Genomic DNA, 8,801 nt, shown 5'->3' with positions numbered 1-8,801 from the left:
CAGAGCAATGGGTCGGATTGTGCCGCTGGATTCATTGCACACTCGGCAGAAATCAGTTACAAATATGGATGAATCGGCCTACGGAAACGATCAGTCATGTGTGATCAAATTTACTGGTCTTATTTGCAAAAGAGAAAGCGCTGGGCACGTTGACGTGTTTGTGTTAAGTCGCCACAATATTTGCGCTGGATATAATAGTGTTGATATAATGTGTTTGTTCAAATGACTGTAACTGAGAACAATGGTCAGGGGTATGAACGTGTCACTGGAGACTGACCGTCTGCATAAATCAGAGCCTGTTGGAGTTCATCAGCTCAGGGTGTCTGCCGGAGCTGTGGATTCCGGAGCAACAGGTCACAGCTTCACGCTGAAATGAGATATCCAGAATCTAACGGTTACATTTACTATCCTGTTATTTCAGCCGCTGGTGTTCCTGCTGAGCCGCTGTGTCAGCTGCCGATGGTGAAAATTGCTGTCCAATTCCAGAGCTCCGAATTTTTCCTCTCTCTCTCTCTGCGTGTTTGTGCAGCCACCTGTCCAGTCGCTGCTTTTCAGGAATGCAGGCGATGTCTGGCATCTGGAATAAAAACCAACTGCGGAAGGAACTCAGCGGGTCGAGCAGCATCTGTTGAACTCACCGGTACGGACAGCTGCAGCCTGACCCACTGCGTTCCTCCAGCAGTTTGTTTTCACAATAATGGAATGTGCACGGTCTCTGCGCCTTTGGTCTTGTAGCCGCTGCCTTGCATTTGCTGTGATTCTGTTTATACAGCCCGGGATGATTGTCTGTGCTGGGAGTGGTTGTGCGGGTTAAGGACAGGAAACAGATAATCAACAGTTGGCAAATCTGAGCAGTTGTGAAGAAAGCCATGTTGTAGAATAAAGCAGATGTGGATTTTTTTTTAACTAAATAAATGTGCAATGACTGAATGTGGGACAATCTGTGAAGAATTCAGTGAAATACATTAGCACGTTTGCAGAAGACACAAAGATCGGTGGTGTTGTGGAACGTGTGGAGGGCTGTCGAAGCTTGCAGAGGGAAATTGATGGGATGCAGAACTGGGCTGACAATTGGCAGATGGAGATCAATCCAGAGATGAGTGAGGTGGTACACTTTGGAAGGACAAACTCGAAGGCGGAGTACAAGGGAAATGGCAGGATTCTGGACAGTGTAGAGGAGCAGAGGGATCTGGGGTGTTCATATCCACAGATCACTGAAAGTTGCCTCGCAGCTGGGTAGGGTAGTTAAGAAAGTTTATGTGATGTTAGCTTTCATAAGTCGGGGGATCGAGTTTATGAGCCTCGAAGTGATGATGTAGCTTTACAAAACTCTGGTTAGGCCACTAATGGAGTACTGTGTCCAGTTCTGGTAGCCTCATTATAGGAAGGATGTGGAGGCGTTGGAAAGGCTGCAGAGCAGATTAACCAGGATGCTGCCTGGATTGGAGAGTGTAGATTATGGGGTGAGATTAAAGGAGCTAAGGCTGTTCTCATTGGAGAGAAGGAGGATGAGGGGAGAAATGATAGAGGTATACAAGATATTGAGAGGAATAGATAGAGTGGACAGCCAGCGCCTCTTTCCCAGGCCGCCAATGCTCAAAACAAGAGGACATGGCTTTAAGGTATTGGGTGGGAAGTTCAAGGGTGATGTCAGAGGGAGGTCTTTCACCCAGAGAGTGGTTGGTGCATGGAATACGCTGCCTGGGGTGGTGCTGGAGGCTGATACATTGGACAAGTTCGAGAGATTGTTCGATAAGCAGACGGAGGAATTTAAGTTAGAGGGATATGTGGGAGGAAGGGGTTAGATAGTCATAGGTGTGATTTGAAAGGCGGCATAACATGGTGGGCCGAAGGCCCTGGATTGTGCCGTATTGTTCTATTGTTCTATGGTTCTTTGCTCTTGGCAGCAGAGATTACATTGTGATTAACAGTTATCAATACTGTATTTTTTTATATATTCTATCTGCATTTAACAGCGCTCCAGATGTCAGATGACTGCAGTGAGACTTCTGCAGGTTGCTGAAGCCCTGTCCATTGCCTCGTTGTGATGGATTCAGTGGGAGACGACGTCTGGCTGTGAGGTGTGACAGCCCGCACTGTACCAGTGGGCATTAGCCGACCTTCCATCGTAAAACCAACAAAATGACAAATTATAAGATGTGAAACGCAAACAGAAAATGCTGGGATCAGATCCCGGCAAGTAGCGTGTCTGGAACTAGAAACCTGTGAACGGTGCGGCTCACGGGTTTTTCCCCGAACAGTTCTGAGGAAGCGTCGGGGACTCAAAACGATAACCGGCTTCCCTTTCCGGACTTGCTGCTTGCCAGGTTAAGTGCTTCCAGGTTTTTAATGTTTTTGATCCTTCGTTTAATTGTTCCGTCACTGACGGGGAGTGCGGCGAAGGGACGTAGTTCGTGCTTGGCTGTTGGAACAACGCCGCATTCTGCTGCCCGGATTTATTAACTTCATTCAGCAGAATACGCGGGCGGCGCCGGTACAGCTCATCCATCCCTCATTGCCTCTATGGAGGCAATTATCCAGCTGGAGCTTCCCCGCGACTACAAATTTAAATCAGTATTTAGGATTCCTAATCCAGATGTGACACATTTTACAAGATGCCGTAATCTCCTTCTGTGTACATACCAGCTCTGCGCCCTCTCCGGATCCTTAGAAGGAGACAGGAACGAATTTCCACCGCTCGATGCAGCAACAAGTGGAGCTGTCACCGGGACCTGTCAAACTCCTGCATTGGCTTCGGGTCTGGACAGTTATTTCTCTGCTTCCTTTTCTCTTTCTTCCAGTTAACCTGGTGGCGATTGCGATACCGTCTCGAGGAAAGTGCGGTCTGTCGAACTGCATCACTCGAGACCTGGTGGGAACGGCAGTGGCCGATCTCCTGGTCGTTTTGCTCGGACCCACTGCTGACGTGGACTGTTGGGATTTATTTACCGCGGTCATTCCTCTGCATTACTCCCATGTGCAGTCTCAGTATGTGTCTGGTGTCTGCAAGCACAGCACTCTCTGTCTGGCTTATAGTCGCTTTCACCTTCGATTGATTTGTCGCCATTTGTTGTTAGAAGCTGAAAACAAAATATTGCACCGAGAGAACGGCGGCTGTGGTTATAGTGACAGTGAGTGTGCTGGGCTGTTCAGAGGCTGTGCCAAAGTACTTTACATAGGAGCCTGACGAAAAAATTGATGATGTTCCCTGGAGCTTCAGTACATACTCCGCATAGGCGACATTTGAGTTGCTAAGCTTCATTTAACCCCTTGTGTGCCGTTATTTCTGATCTATGCTCAATGTCCTGACTGTCAGACGGATTTCAGCGGCAAGTAGAGTCCGCAGAGGGCTCCGGGGCCTCAGCAACAGAGAATGACAAGGATCCAAAGATGGAGAACCGAAGGAAATCCATCGTTTTACTCTTGAGCATAACCGGCAGTTTCATTCTGTTGTGGATAACACAGGTGGGGTTTTACATCTGTCATGGAATTTCAAAGATTCACAGTTACTCTTCCACTTATCCCCATTAGATCACAGAATTTCCATCGGAAATTCTGCAGGTTCTCGGCCCCTGTCCCACCGCCGTGACTCAGAGCAAATTCCGACAGGAACTGAAGAACCCGGCGAAATATCCGCTGAATCCGATTCTGAACGTTAGAAATAAATGGTATGAAACATTACAATTAAATCTGCCGTCCTGCTCCCTACCGCACATGGTCACTTGCGGGAGGTGGAAATCGTGTTGTGAACGGAGTTCTGAAACAACAGTGAGAGCTGATCCTGTCCGCAGCCTTGTCTCCCTTTCCCAGAGAAACCCCCCTTGTCCCACACCTCCCTTCCCCACTCGCCTTTCAGCTTGATACGAACTTTTACCCCTGTTCCCCGGTTCTGACAACGCATTTCCCTGGGAGCGTTAACACCGTCCGTTTCTCTTTCTGCAAATGTTGTGTGAATTGTTGTGCTCTTATAGTATTTTTCTGAGCTCTCTCTCTGCCCTCTCCTGCTCCCGTATGTCCCGCTCATTTTCTTCACCGTCATTTACTCTCTCTCCCTCTCCCTCTCCCTCTCTTTCTCCTCCCTCTCTCTCTCCATAATGTCCGATGCCTTCTCTTTCTCTCTTGAATGAACATTCCCTTGCAAAATTTAACTGTTTTATAAATGCTGGTAAACAGCCGTTACCTCTCCCTGAAGCGTTCTTTGGTCTAGAGACTCAAAAGTAACCTCCGCTTCTCCATGATTTTTCCCTCACAGCTGAATTATCCCAGTGCTTCCAATAGCTTCATAAATCGTTCTGCTTCGTCACTGCAATCTAAGCTCTTGTGTGACAGGGTCATGGTAATGGAGTCACGCAGCACAGAAACTGACCATTCAACACACTAGATTCACACATCAATCACCGGTTTACACTGATCCCATTTTATTTTCACAACATTCCCATCAACTCCCCCAATCACTTGCACACGAGGAGTATTTCAAAGGGCCAGTTAACCTCCCGACTACATGTTCAAGTGTACTTTGGAAATTCTCTCCTGCTCGTGGTCCTGGTTGATCATGAAGGTCGACTGATTATCTATGGACGACACGGACGCCATGAGCCGAATAGTCTCTTTGCTGAGCTGCAAAACAAAAAAAAATGCGGGAAATGCTGAGACTCTGTGGGAAGAGGAACAGAGTTTCAGGTCAAACACCCTTCGTCATAACGGAAAAGGGAACAGAAGATGCCTGCAATATACAGGAGAGGATTTTTACCTGCAATGTGAACTCCTTTCTCTTCCCACAGATGTGGCCTCATCTGCTCAGTATTTCAGCATTTCCTGTGGCTGTTTTATGTTGCTGCAATATGAGTTATTTTTAAATTTTCAGTTGCTATCAGTTTTTAAAAAAATCATCCATCGGCTTCTGACATGAAACCGTGGGTCCAGAGAGTGTGAGGGGCAATCACCGCTTACTCAGTGAACTGCAGAGAGTGTCGACCCACTGTGGTATCATCACAAGATCACAAGACAAGGGAGCAGAAGCAGGCCATTCGGACCATCGAGTCTACTCGAGGGAAAAGGGAAAAATGAAATGGGGAATGGGGAGAAAATAAAACCTATTCTAATTCCAATTTCCGGCCTTATCCCCATATCCCTTGATACCCTGACTACTTAGATAGCTATCTATCTCTTCCTTGAACGCCTCCACTTATCTGGCCTCCACTGCTGTACGTGACAAGGAGTTCCACAAATTCACCACCCTCTGGCTAAAGAAATGTCACCTCATCTCTGTTTTGAAACTGTAACCCTCTAATTCTAAGATTGTGCCCTCTGGTCGTGTACTCACCCACCAAGAAAAACAGCCTAGCCACATCTACTCTGTCCTTTCCTATCAACATTTTAAATGTCGCTATGAGGTCCCCTCTCATTCTTCTGTACTCCAGTGACCAAGTCCAAGTTCCCACAAACGCTCATCATACGTAAGCCCTTTTATTCCTGGAATCATCTTCGTAAATCTCCTCTGAACCTTCTCCAACGTCAGCACATCCTTCCTAAGATGTGGGGCCAAAGACTGCGCACAATACTCCAAATGAGGCCTCACTAGTGCCCCGTAGAGCCTCATTAACACTTCCTTACTTTTATACACTATACCACTCGAAACGAATGCCAACATAGCATTCGCTTTCTTTACCACCGATCCAACCTGGTGGTTAACCTTTAACGTATTCTGCACGAGTACCCCCAAGTCCCTTTGTACTTCCGTACTTTGAATTTTCTCTCCTTCGAGATAATAATGTGCCCGTTTACTTCTGTTTCCAAAGTGTACAACTGCACATTTCTCAACATTGAATCTTATCTGCCATTTCCTTGCCCATTCTTCTAAACTGTCTAGGTCCCTCTGCAACCTTGCTATCTCCTCAATATTCCCTAAGCCTCCACCTATCTTGGTGTCATCCGCAAACTTTGCCACGAAACCATTTATTCCATTATCCAAATCGTTGATGTACAAGGTAAAAAGGAGCGGTCCCAACACCGACCCCTGCGGCACACCACTAGTAACCATAACCAACCAGAACGAGATCCTTTTATTTACACTTTTTGCTTTCTACCAACCAGCCAATGCTCCATCCATTCTGCTATCCTACCCGTATTTCCATGACCTCTCATTTTATTAATCAATCTCTTGTGAGGCACCTTATCGAAGGCCTTTTGAAAGTCCAAATACAAAACACCTACCGCCTCTCCCTTATCCACTCTACCTGTGATTTCTTCAAAAAACTCCAAAAGGTTGGTCAGGCAGGATCTTCCTTTCACAAAACCATGTTGGCTAGGACCTATCTTGCCTTGCGCCTCTGGGTATTCCGTAACCCCATCCTTGAGGATAGATTCCAATAATTTTCCCACCACTGACGTCAGACTAATAGGTCTGTCATTTCCTTTATGTTGCCTCCCACATTCCTTATACAACGGAACTACATTTGCGACCCTCCAGTCCTCCGGAATCATGCAGGAATCTATCGATTCCTGGCAAATTATCACCAATCCCTCCACTATCTCTAAACCCACCTCCTTCAGAAACCGGGGATGCACCTTATCAGGTCCGGGACTATTATAAGTCTTCAGACCATTTAGTTTTCCGAGCACCTTCTCCCTTGTAATCTTAACTGAACTCAGTTCCACTTCGTGAGACTCCTGACTAACCGGCACTTTGCTGATGTCCTCCACGGTGAAGACCGATGCAAAATATTCATTCAATTCCTCTGCCATCTCTCTATCGTCCATTACAATACCTTCTGCACCGTTATCAATTGGTCCTATATCAACCCGTGTCTCTCTTTTACTCCTTATGTATTTTTAAAAAAAAAACTCTTACTATCATTTCGAATGTTATCCGCCAACTTCCTTTCATAATTCATCTTTTCTTTCCTAATGACATTCTTAGTTTCTCTCTGCAGGTTTTTAAAAGCTTCCCAGTCTTCTGTTTTCCCACTAATTTCTGCTTCTTTGTAAGCCGACCCATTTGCTTTTATTTTAGCCTTCACCCCTCTCGTTATCCACATTTGTGTCTTTTTTTTCCATTCAAAACCTTATTTTTTCTTGGAATATATCTATCCTCTATTTTCCTTATTTCCTGTAGAATTTCCTTCCATTTCTCCTCTGCCGTCCCTCCAGCTAGCTTACTCTTCCAATCAATTTGGGCCAACTCTTCTCTCATACCATTGTAATTGCCTTTGTTCCACTGAAATATCGATACACCAGTTATCAGCTTCTCCTTCTAAAACTTGAAACTGAACTCAATCATATTATGATCACTGGTTCCGAGTGGTTCCTTTACCTTTAGTACCCTAATCACCTCCGGTTCATTACAAAGCATCCAATCCAAAACAGCCGATCCCCTTGTGGGCTCTTCAACAAGTTGCTCCAGAAAAACGTCCCTTAGACATTCCATAAACTCACTCTCCTGAGTTCTACCGCCTTGCTGGATTTCCCAGTCCACCTTCATATTAAAATCCCCCATAATTATCTTCACATTGTCACTCTGGCATGCTTTTACTATCTCAAACTGCAAGTTATCGTCCACTTCCTGACCGCTATTAGGGGGCCTATATATGACTGCTACTATTGTACTTTTACCCTTGATATTTCTTAGCTCCATCCATAAGGATTCCACCTCCTCTGACCCAATGGCCTTGCTTTTTATTGATTTTATTGATGACTGGCTCTGAAGCGCAGCAAGGAAGGGTGAAAGCAGACCCACAATAGTGATAGTAGACTAGATAGTTCGGGGGCAGACAGGTGATTCTGTGGCCGCAAACAGTACTCTGGGATAGTGTGATGCCTCCCTGGTGCCCGGATCGAGGATGCCTCTGAGCGGTTGCAGAACATTCTCAAGAGGGAGGGTGTGCAGCCAGAAGTCATTGCACACATTGGGACTAATGACACATGCAGAAAAAGTCATGAGGTCCTGCAGAGTGTATATCGGGAGTCAGGAAACAGGAGAAAAAGGAGGATGTTAAGGGTAGTTATAACTGTATTACTCGTCGTGCCACGACGATTGAGAGGAAGAACAACGCGATATGGCAGACAAATTCGCAGCTGAAGATTTAATGCAGGGGAAGGATTCAGGTGTTTGGATCACTGGGATCTCTGTGGGACAGAAACGACCTGTACAAGCGGTAACTGTTCCAGAGTCCAAATATTTTGGAAGGTCACCAACAATTATTCACTGTTTCCAACATGACTTCCTCCAGTACAACTCAGAGAGTGTCGACAGTTGAAAAGAATGCAGCCTTTGACAAAGCGCGGCATCAACAAGCGTCGCAATCCCCGCTGTTCCAAAGGGAGCATTTATAAGGGAATTGACATCCTGGTGAATCTCCTCTGCACCCTCTCTCGCGAAATCTGGCTCTCCCTACAGTGTGGAGAACAGAACTGAACACAGCCCTCCAGCGTGGGCCGACTCAAACTCGAACATGTTTGGAACAAAGCCACCCTGCTGTTAAGTTCCATGTACCGCGTAATGAAGGAGCTCCCCCGTTTGGATGCGTCACACCGTCACCTGCATTAGCTGTCACGTTAAGGGTCTCTGCACATGGGAATCAAGGCTCCTCCACCCCCTTAATACTCATTAAAATGCACCTGTGCAAGTCAGGGCATAAATTAACGCACCGATGTCAGTCTTGCCCCAGACCGTCCGCCCTTGTATATTCAGCGTCGGGTCCAAACAGTCCATAAATACTGCTGTTGCTGGAAATTGGATATGACAGCAAAACGTGCTCTAAAACTCAGCAGGTCACGGCGCTCCCGAGGAGAGAGAAGACAGA

This window comes from Pristis pectinata, chromosome 42, assembly GCF_009764475.1.
Source record: "Pristis pectinata isolate sPriPec2 chromosome 42, sPriPec2.1.pri, whole genome shotgun sequence".
Taxonomy (NCBI): domain Eukaryota; kingdom Metazoa; phylum Chordata; class Chondrichthyes; order Rhinopristiformes; family Pristidae; genus Pristis; species Pristis pectinata.
Note: the sequence above shows the minus strand (reverse complement) of the source record.